The sequence below is a fragment of the Rattus norvegicus genome, chromosome X, assembly GCF_021556685.1.
Source record: "Rattus norvegicus strain SHRSP/BbbUtx chromosome X, alternate assembly SHRSP_T2T, whole genome shotgun sequence".
Taxonomy (NCBI): Eukaryota; Metazoa; Chordata; class Mammalia; order Rodentia; family Muridae; genus Rattus; species Rattus norvegicus.
Window position 1 is genome coordinate 97,042,320 of NC_141554.1, and position 8,997 is coordinate 97,051,316.

The 8,997-nt window shown below is 42.5% G+C and overlaps 1 pseudogene; it reads right to left on the reverse strand.

Moving 5' to 3' along the window:
* Positions 1 to 1,289: 1,289 nt before the first annotated feature.
* On the reverse strand, positions 1,290 to 1,781 carry LOC102555573 (josephin-1-like; annotated as a pseudogene).
* Between the last annotated feature and the right edge of the window lie 7,216 nt (positions 1,782 to 8,997).

Here is an 8,997-nt window from a genome sequence, read left to right on the forward strand (position 1 = left end):
GTGCAGGGGCAGAGTTAGCTCCCCGTGGTGCCAAGCAGATCTGGTGTAGAAAATGGTGCAGATGACCATGGCTGAGGGCAATGCAGTAGCCACTTGAGGCCTCTGATACTTGAACAAAAAACGGCTTTGTTGGATTGAAGATAACAAGTGCAGAAAAAGTGCTGGTGTAAACATGCACTCCAGTCACAGTGGGGAGACAGCCCCTGCTTCACCCCAACAAGCTTGCTCAGGATTAATATGCAAGCCCCAGGTAGCTCTGCTGCCAGGGAGAAGCAGGCCAGTGGGGCAGCTCTCAGACCTACAGAGACCATGGATTGATTAGGGCTGGCCAGGTCACCTGCCTTGTAGGCTACCACAAACACATTGGTATGAGGGTATGGTACTTATTTCTCCTCATTTTGCAAAATTATAGGAGAAAAAATGGTCTAGAAGTACTTGAGGTGGGGTGAGCCAACCCTGTTTGTAAAAGAAACTATAGCAGACGCCAAAACCAGAGGCTCCAGCTCGATGCATACAACCAACCTGAGATTGCTGCTACAGCCCTGGAGCTCAGGATGTGCCTACCAGTCTCAAACCCCGAAGCTTACCTTCATGGCAGTTTCCTCACCCATCTCTGTCCCAAACTATGGAATTTAATGTCAGTGGTAGATGTGTTTCTGATTTTGCTAAAATGGGTCAACTATGAGTGCTATCCCTGCTCATTGTCTTTTGCCCCAGAGCCTCCCTAGTCAATGTAGTGAAATGGTAGGGACGTAATTAGAGTGAAGAACCACCATTGACTGCCCTACTGTGGTTTTACCCACATTGTATTAGGTATACGTTTCACCATTGTCTTGCTAGAATACTGTGCAATTTACCTACTTTGGAATATCAGAACTTTTCATTATAAAACTCCAAGGCTGGCTGGGATTTAAAAAGGGCTAAGAGGTGGCATAATGGATTGCAGATGGCATGCAGTGCCATTGCTGGACTCGTGACAGTTTCCTGAGACATAGTTTCCTGGCTCTGGGTCCTTTGAGCCAGTCACTGGGCTCTGCATGTACTTTGTCCTCAGACCCCATGGTGCCACAGGAGAGAAAAGGGGGCAGCCTCTCTGTGAGCCTGAAGCATCAGTAAGACTACCAGCAGAACCTGTGTCAAGACCTCATAGAAAGGAGAAAATAACCAAGCCCCCTCAAATGACTCCCTTTTCAGCTCCCTCTTTCAAATAGCAAAGGGAGTTCAATGTCTTGCCCTAAGTGTTCAGAACTCCTACCTTCTTCCCCCAGGCACAGACTGCTGGGTGGCTCTTACAGTCCACATATCTGTCCTATTGCACTGGCAAATCTGAAGGGAAAACCCAATGAGATGTTTGGGGAAGTGGACTGTAGAGGCCACAGCACATAAAAGAGGTCTGGAGGGTTGAGGCAAAGAGGGTCAGGCAGAACTGTCTGTAACACGTCGGCCCTCCAGCTCTGATGGGCTTCCACTTCTTCTAGTACCACCAGTAGGAGTTCACAGTTTTTACCTCGCAAATGGTATTTTAGAAATTTCCTGAGCTCACTCTCGCCTCCAATCCACTCTGGCATCTTGAGTTTGGAGTCAAGGTTGTAGTAGGCCCCTCCCACCTCACGAACACAGATCCGGTGCTGCCTTTTGAGAGGCAACTTGAGTGGACCCCAGCACAGGCTGGAGGGCAGGTTCATGATGAAGCCCATGACGTTAGCAAGAGCAATAACACCCACGTCCCTGCGCTTGTCCCACCAAACAGCTTCATAGCCTTTTGTTTGAAGGGCCGCCATGATGACATTCACATCATAATTCCCATTTCACAGCATGCTCTTGTGGGGCGTCACCACAGTGTTCGGAGACAGCCTTTTCTTCCATTTCGTCCGAATCACAATGCCACAGGCTCCGAAGACCGGGTTGGATGGTGGAGAAAAGGCCCAATGCCAAGAGCTAACGAGGACCGGAGGGCGTGCGGTCGCGGGCCACGCGGGGACTTCAGGGGAAGCGCTCCTTGCCCGCCCGCGGGCTGGCGGACTCAGCCCAGCGGAGGAGTCGCTTAACCTCCGCGCGGGCGGAGTCGCGGAAGGGGAACGGCAGCTGGGGCGCCGCCGCGGAGAGGTCCCGCCCGGCCCGCGAGGGTGCGGCCGGACGCCTCGCCTAGCCCGGTGCAGTCCTGGCCCACCGTGCTGGTCGTCCCCTCCGAAACCTCCTGCTGTCACGTGAGGCAAGCCGGGGCTTCCTCTGGCTGCCAGCCCGGCAGGGACCGCTGGTCACCCCTACACAGCCACCTGGACCTTGCGGGCCGCCACCTGGGCCGCGCACGGTCGACTCCCAGTGATTTTAATATAGTTTTATTCATATAAAAACTTTTACTTTTTTTTTTTTCGTTTTTATTTTACTTACGTTTCAAATGTTATTCCCTTTTCCGGTTTCCCAGACTTAAACTCCCTATCCCATCCCCCACTCCTTCTTCTATAAGGATGTTCCCCTCCCCAAGGACACCCCCTTCCCACCCCCCTGACGTTCCCTTACACTGGGAGGTGCAGCCTTGGCAGGACCAAGAACTTCTCCTTCCAGTGGTGCCCTTATTTTAAAATAACATTTTTAGTTTTGTGATGCTTGGGATCAAAATAATTCATCATTCATTGTTAATGTTTTACAGTTGAGCACAGCCTCCCTTCCTTCCCCTCCTCTTGTTACTCCAAGTTCCCATTTCCCCCATATCCACTGCCCCTCTGATTTCCTTCAGAAAAGAAAAAAATCTCTCAGTGATATCAACTGAACTTAGCATAACAAGATACAGTAATACTACCAAGACTAGAGGAATCTCAGTAGGAGAAAAGTGTCCCAAGAGCATGCAAAAGGTCAGAAACACTTCAATTGTTAGGAGGCCAACAAAAACAAAAAAACAAAAACAAAAACAAAAACAAAACAAGCTAAAGAACAACAATATGTATGCAAATGTTCTGGTGCAGACTCTTGCAGGGTCTATGGTTGCCACTTCAGTCTTTGTGAACTCCTATGAGTCCTGCCTTTCTAATTCTATGGGCCATATTCTCCTGGTGTCCTCAAATCCACAGGCTCCTAAAATCCTTTCTTTTCTTCTTCCTCTTCCTCTTCTTCAGGGTTCCCTGAGCTCCACAGTATGTGGGGCTGTTGGTCTCTGTATCTGGTCTCATTAGTTGCTGGAGCAAGCCTCTTTGATGATGACTGCTGTAGATACCAAGTTTATGATTAAAGCAGAATAGCATTAGAAACCATTTCTTTGACTTTTTATGTCAGTCTTGTTTTGTTCTTTTCTCCATCTTTCAGTTATACAGCTTCCAGATTCTGGTTAACTAGGCAGTGTTGGGCAGGGCTCTATTTGTGGTATGGGACTTAGAGCAATCATTCATTGGCCACTGTTCTAAGCAACTATTTCCACTGTGCATCTTGCAGGCAGGGCAAGTCGTATACTGTAGATTTTGTAGAATGTTTGGGTCCCAGTCCTACACTGAAAAGCTAGCCTGGTTATAGAAAATACTTGGGTCAGGCTCCATATCCTTTATTACCAGGTTTTAGGCATTGCCCCTCACTAGGTTTCCCTATTGCCACTATGTCCTTCAATAAAGGAATGGATACAGAAAATGTGGTACACTTACACAATGGAGTACTACTCAGCTATCAAAAAACAATGACTTCTTGAAATTCATAGGCAAATGGATGGAACTGGAAAATATCATCCTGAGTGGGATAATCCAGTCACAAAAAACCACACATGGTATGTACTCACTAATAAGTGGATATTAGCACAAAAGATCAGAACACCCCAGATATAATTCACATACCACATGAAGCTCAAGAAGAAGTAAGACCAAAGTGTGGATGCTTCAGTCCTGCTTACAAAGGGGAACAAAATACTCATAGGACTAAATACATAGAGAACATGTGGAACAGAAAAAAAGCTTTGGGACCCATTCCATTTATAGACACCAAACCTAGACATTATTGCAGATGCCAAGAAGTACTTGCTGACAGTAGCCTGACATGGATGTATCCTGAGAGGCTCTGCCAGAGCCTGACAAATACAGAGGTAGATGCTCACTACTAACTACTGAACTGAGAATGGGCTCCCCAATGGAGGAGTTAGAGAAGGGATTGAAAGAGCTGAAGGGGTTTACAACCACATAAGAATAACAACAATATCAACCAACCAGATATCCCAGGATTCTCCGGGACTAAACCACAAGCCAAAGAGTACTATACATGGAGGGACCCATGGCTCCAGCCACATATGTAGCAGAAGATTTCATTGTCTTGTATCAGTAGGAGAAGAGACCCTTGGTCCTTTTAAGGCTTGATTCCCCATTGTAGAGGAAAACTAGGATGGGGAAGCAGGAGTGGGTGGGTAGGTGGGTGGGTAGGTGGGTGGGTAGGGGAGCATCTTCATAGAAGCAGGGAACGGGGACATGGGATTGGGGTTTTCTAACCAATGAATCTATTCTACTTCCCCTTCTTTGTGAATATCATAGTTTCCCCCAGCACGCTCTTTACCTAACTTCTCCGGTTCTATGGATTAAAGTGTGATTATCCTTTATTTAACAGCTAATATCCACGTGTAAGTGACTATGTAATGTATTTGTCTTTCTGGGTGTTAGTTGCCTCACTTATATAAGCTTTATTTTAGTTCCAGTCATTAGAATGCAAGTTTTATGATGTCATTTTTTCCTTAGAAACTGAGTAAAAACCCCTTGTCTAAATAAAACTCAGTTATTTCATTCTTCAGTTGATGAACATTTAGGCTGTTTCCTGTTGTGGCTATTATGAATAAAGACACTATTAATATAGTTTTGGCAGTGTATTTGTAGGACACTGAGGCATATTTTGGGTGTATGTCTAAGAGTGCTATAGTTGAATCTTGAAGTAGACTGATTCCTAATTTTCTGAGGAACTGCCATATTGATTTCCATAGTGGCTGACTTTGTTTTCATATCAGCAATGGAGGAGTGATCCCCTTGCATTAATTTTAGCCTGCCCTCATTTGTGTTGTTGATCATAGCCATTGTAAGAGGTATAAGATGGAATTTCAAAGTATTTTGATTTGCATTTTCTGATGGCTAAGGATGTTGAATATTTTTTTAGCTGTTGCTCAGCCATTTTACATTTCTGTACTTGTCAGGAGCCATAACAGGACGAGCTAATAACTAGTGGGTGATCATCCTGAGATGGCCAGCCTCGGATTATCATGTAGTCTGTGACTGGTTCACCCTTATTAAGGAAGGCTGTAAGGGATTCATTTTAGGAAAGATTCCTGCTATTAAAAGGCTTTTCCTGTTATTATTAAACCCACATAACAATCATTTAGTAACAGCACACCGATTTGGAGCAGATCTCTGCAGATCTACAAAGATGTACTGTCTTATAATGATACTATATAGACAAATACATGACTTCTTTAGTCTTAATGATGATCCTATAAGAATTCTTAAAATTATATCAATGATTATTAAGTTATTTTATAGTGGGACTGCTATTAAGTCTCTTTCTGATAAAACTGCAGTAAGAACTCTGCCAGTCTCCAAGGTATCACCAGTTAATTGCTCTTAGATAGGAAACAGAGTTTCTCCTACTCAGAACACATTCCAAGAAGTTGTAAAACAATTATCAAGAGTCATAAATAGAGAACAATTTATTACAGGTGCAAGGACAGAGGATAAGATATTGACTGGGTTTATCTATATATAACTTCACTAACAACTATGGTTTTAGACCTTCAGTGAACCTGTAGAGCTGACACTGGTGATGAACGTTTAGCCAGATAATTACTCTTGATGGATATTCATGTAAACATTCTCTGTTGTAAACTTCTTTTTCAATTTATGCTTTGATCTTTAATAAGACCTTGTGATGAACTTTGTAACATGTGATTATGTATTCTGAAAGATGTTTAAGTGCTGAGGACAAAGAGAAGACACACAGAAGGACTGAGAGAGAAGGACTGAACTGGAAGGACAGAACATAGAAGAACTGAGCTGGAGAGGGACTGAGCTGAAGAGTCAGGTTTGTGCTAAGGAGAACTGAACTAAGTAGAACTAAGCTAAAAAGATCTGGACTGAGAAGAAATGCAGAGAGGAATAACTTAGAGACTATAGGTAACATAAGAGAGGAATGTGCATTATGCAGAGGAAAAGAGGAAAAAAAGAAGAACCTGGAGAGAGCAAAAGGAACAGGCAGGTTTTCCCTTACTATGTGACAGAACAGGTCATTTCTTAATAGCAAGAAAGGCTTAGTCTTATTAAAAGGAACAAGCTTTTTCTCTTCCAAACTTGGGTTTAATTCACTTAGCATTAAAAGGATAGAAGCCATTTCTTTCTCTATGTAATAAAGATTGAAGCTCATCTTTCATCCAGGATGTGTGAGCTCTTTCTGCACAGATGCTTGGTCTTTTGCCCCATATGCATATGTTAAGTATTGATTTTTGTGTAAGTATGTAGTTATGAGAATGTATGCATGTGTGTGTGTAAGAATGTAATTGTGATAATGTATGTTAGCTGGGCTTAACTGATTTTGAGTGGAAATGTATTTCCGTGTGTGAAATTATATGTTTATGCATATTTGGCTATGCAAAGGCTTTTCCTTCTGCAAGCACTCTTCACTTCTCCTTGTTCAATAGAAGTTTATTGCTCCAAACTTCCCCCTAGCTTGACAAGCAAGAGGCATAGGGACAAAAGGGAAAAGGCTCTAACAATAAATCCTCTACTTTATCTTCTGCTGTTTTAGAATGAGGTGCTAAACGCCAGAGACTGCAGTTTCTGTCCTCAAAGGAACACAGAAGGCTGGTCAGTTACAGCAGCAGAGCATAGTGACTTAAACATAGATAAGTAAATCAGCCTCAGTAACATAGTAACTTAGACCTAGATAAGTAAACTTATTATTATATAGCAACCCTAAATATCTCCTAAGACAAAGTCTTACCCTCCGCTGACGCTCTTCCCCCTCCGCTGCCTCAAGAAGAACCAACATGAGAAAGAAGACGAATGTCGAGGCTGGTCCCCGGCATGTACTGAAAATTATCTGCTTAGGTTTGTATTGCATTTTGTTGTCAGAGCCTCCTAGGTCCCCTGCAGTGTTTCACCCCCTTGTCAGACCCTTCTGGGTCCCTTGCAGGGTTTGACCCCTACTGATCCCTGCTGATACATGTGGAAGCCATTTGTTCCTAACAAAGGAATGCCCTGGCCCGATAGCGATACACCTGGGATACACCTGGGTGATGGTCATTTCGTTCCTGTCTTTTGTTTTTTTCAGTCTTCATTCTTGGTATTTAGGCTGGTGTTCCTGGATTTCTCCCCAGTAAATTTGGGGCATGTATTCAGTCTTTTGTTACCGAAGCCTTAAGCTGGGTTTCCTAGATTTTTCCATCTGGTCAACTTGGGGGTATATATTCGGTAAATAAAGCTACAGAATTGGCATTCTTTCTTAACACAAATAACCCGCATATGTGTGTTTTTTAATCGCACAGGCTTACACCGGGTTCTCGGTGCCATGTCAATGTGGGCACCGACATTTTGTAATTGAATTATATTTGGTTTGTTGATCTCTAATATCTCAATTTCTTTATATTTTTGGGATATTATCCTTATATAGGACATAGAGTTGGTGAATATATTTTCCCTTTTTGTAGGCTGCCATTTTGTCCCATGTATGCTATCCTTTCCATTACAGAAGGTTTTCAAGTTTCATGAGGCTCCAGGCTTTAATAGTCAATCATAATGCTTATGCTATAAGTGTTCTCTTTAGAACATCATCTCTAATACCATACTTTCAAGGCATTGCCATACTTAATTTTCTATAAGCTTTAATGTGTCTGGTATTATAATGAGGTCTTTGATCCATTTAGGCTTGAGTTTTGTACAGGGGATAAATAAGGATCTATATATAAAAAATGTCTACATGCAGATACCCAGTTAAACTATTCTCATTAATTGAAGACAGTTTCCTTTCACATTATATATCTAAACGTTTATGGATTTATGTCACATTTTGATTTTATTTATCAATTTTTCTGATTTTATATTAATAACGTAATTTTTTTACTATAGTCTGCTTTATAGCTTAAAGTCAGAGATAGACATGCATATAAATATTTTATTGTAAAGGATTATTTTAGATATCCTAGGTATTTTTGTACTGCTTTTGTTGTTTGTCTTTTTTAATATGAAACTGAGTATTGTGTTTTCAAGGTCTATGAAGAATTTGCTGGGATTTTGATGGGGATTGCATTGGATCTGTATATTGCTTTCGATATGATTGCCATTTTTATTCTCCTAATTCTAGCAGTCTATGAGCATAGGGGGTTTTCCATCTTCTGATAGTTTCTTAAACTTCTTTCTTCAAATATTGAAGTTTTTATACTTGCTTTCTTAGGGTTAGCCCAAGATCTTTTATATTGAGAAAGATGTTATTTCCATGGACCTTTTCTCAGTCCTTCTGAGAAGGGGGAACAAAATACTAATGGGCAGAAATACAGAGACAAAGAGTTGAACAGGGAATGGAGAAAATGTCATCCAGAGACTGTCCCACCTGAGGATCCATCCCATAGGTAATCACCAAACCCAGTCACTATTTCTGATGACAAAAGTTCTTGCTGATAGGAGCCTGATATGGATGCCACAGCCTTACTGATACAGATGAAGTTGCTTTCAGCTAACCATGAGACTGAGCACAGAATCCCGAATGGAAGATTTAGAGAAACGAGAGAAGGAGCTAAAGGAGTTTGCAAGCCCATAGGAAGAACAACAATATCAACAAACCAGATCTCCTCAAATCTCCCAGGGACTAAACCACCAGCCAATCAGTATACAAGGAGTGAGACACAATTCCAGCTGCATATTTAGCAGTGGATGTCATAGTCTGGAATCAATAACAGAAGAAACCTCTGGTCTTGTGAAAGCTTGTTTCTTCAGTGTACGGAAATGCCAGGGCATTGAGGTGGGAATTGGTTGGTGGGAGTGGAAGCATCTTCAGTGAATC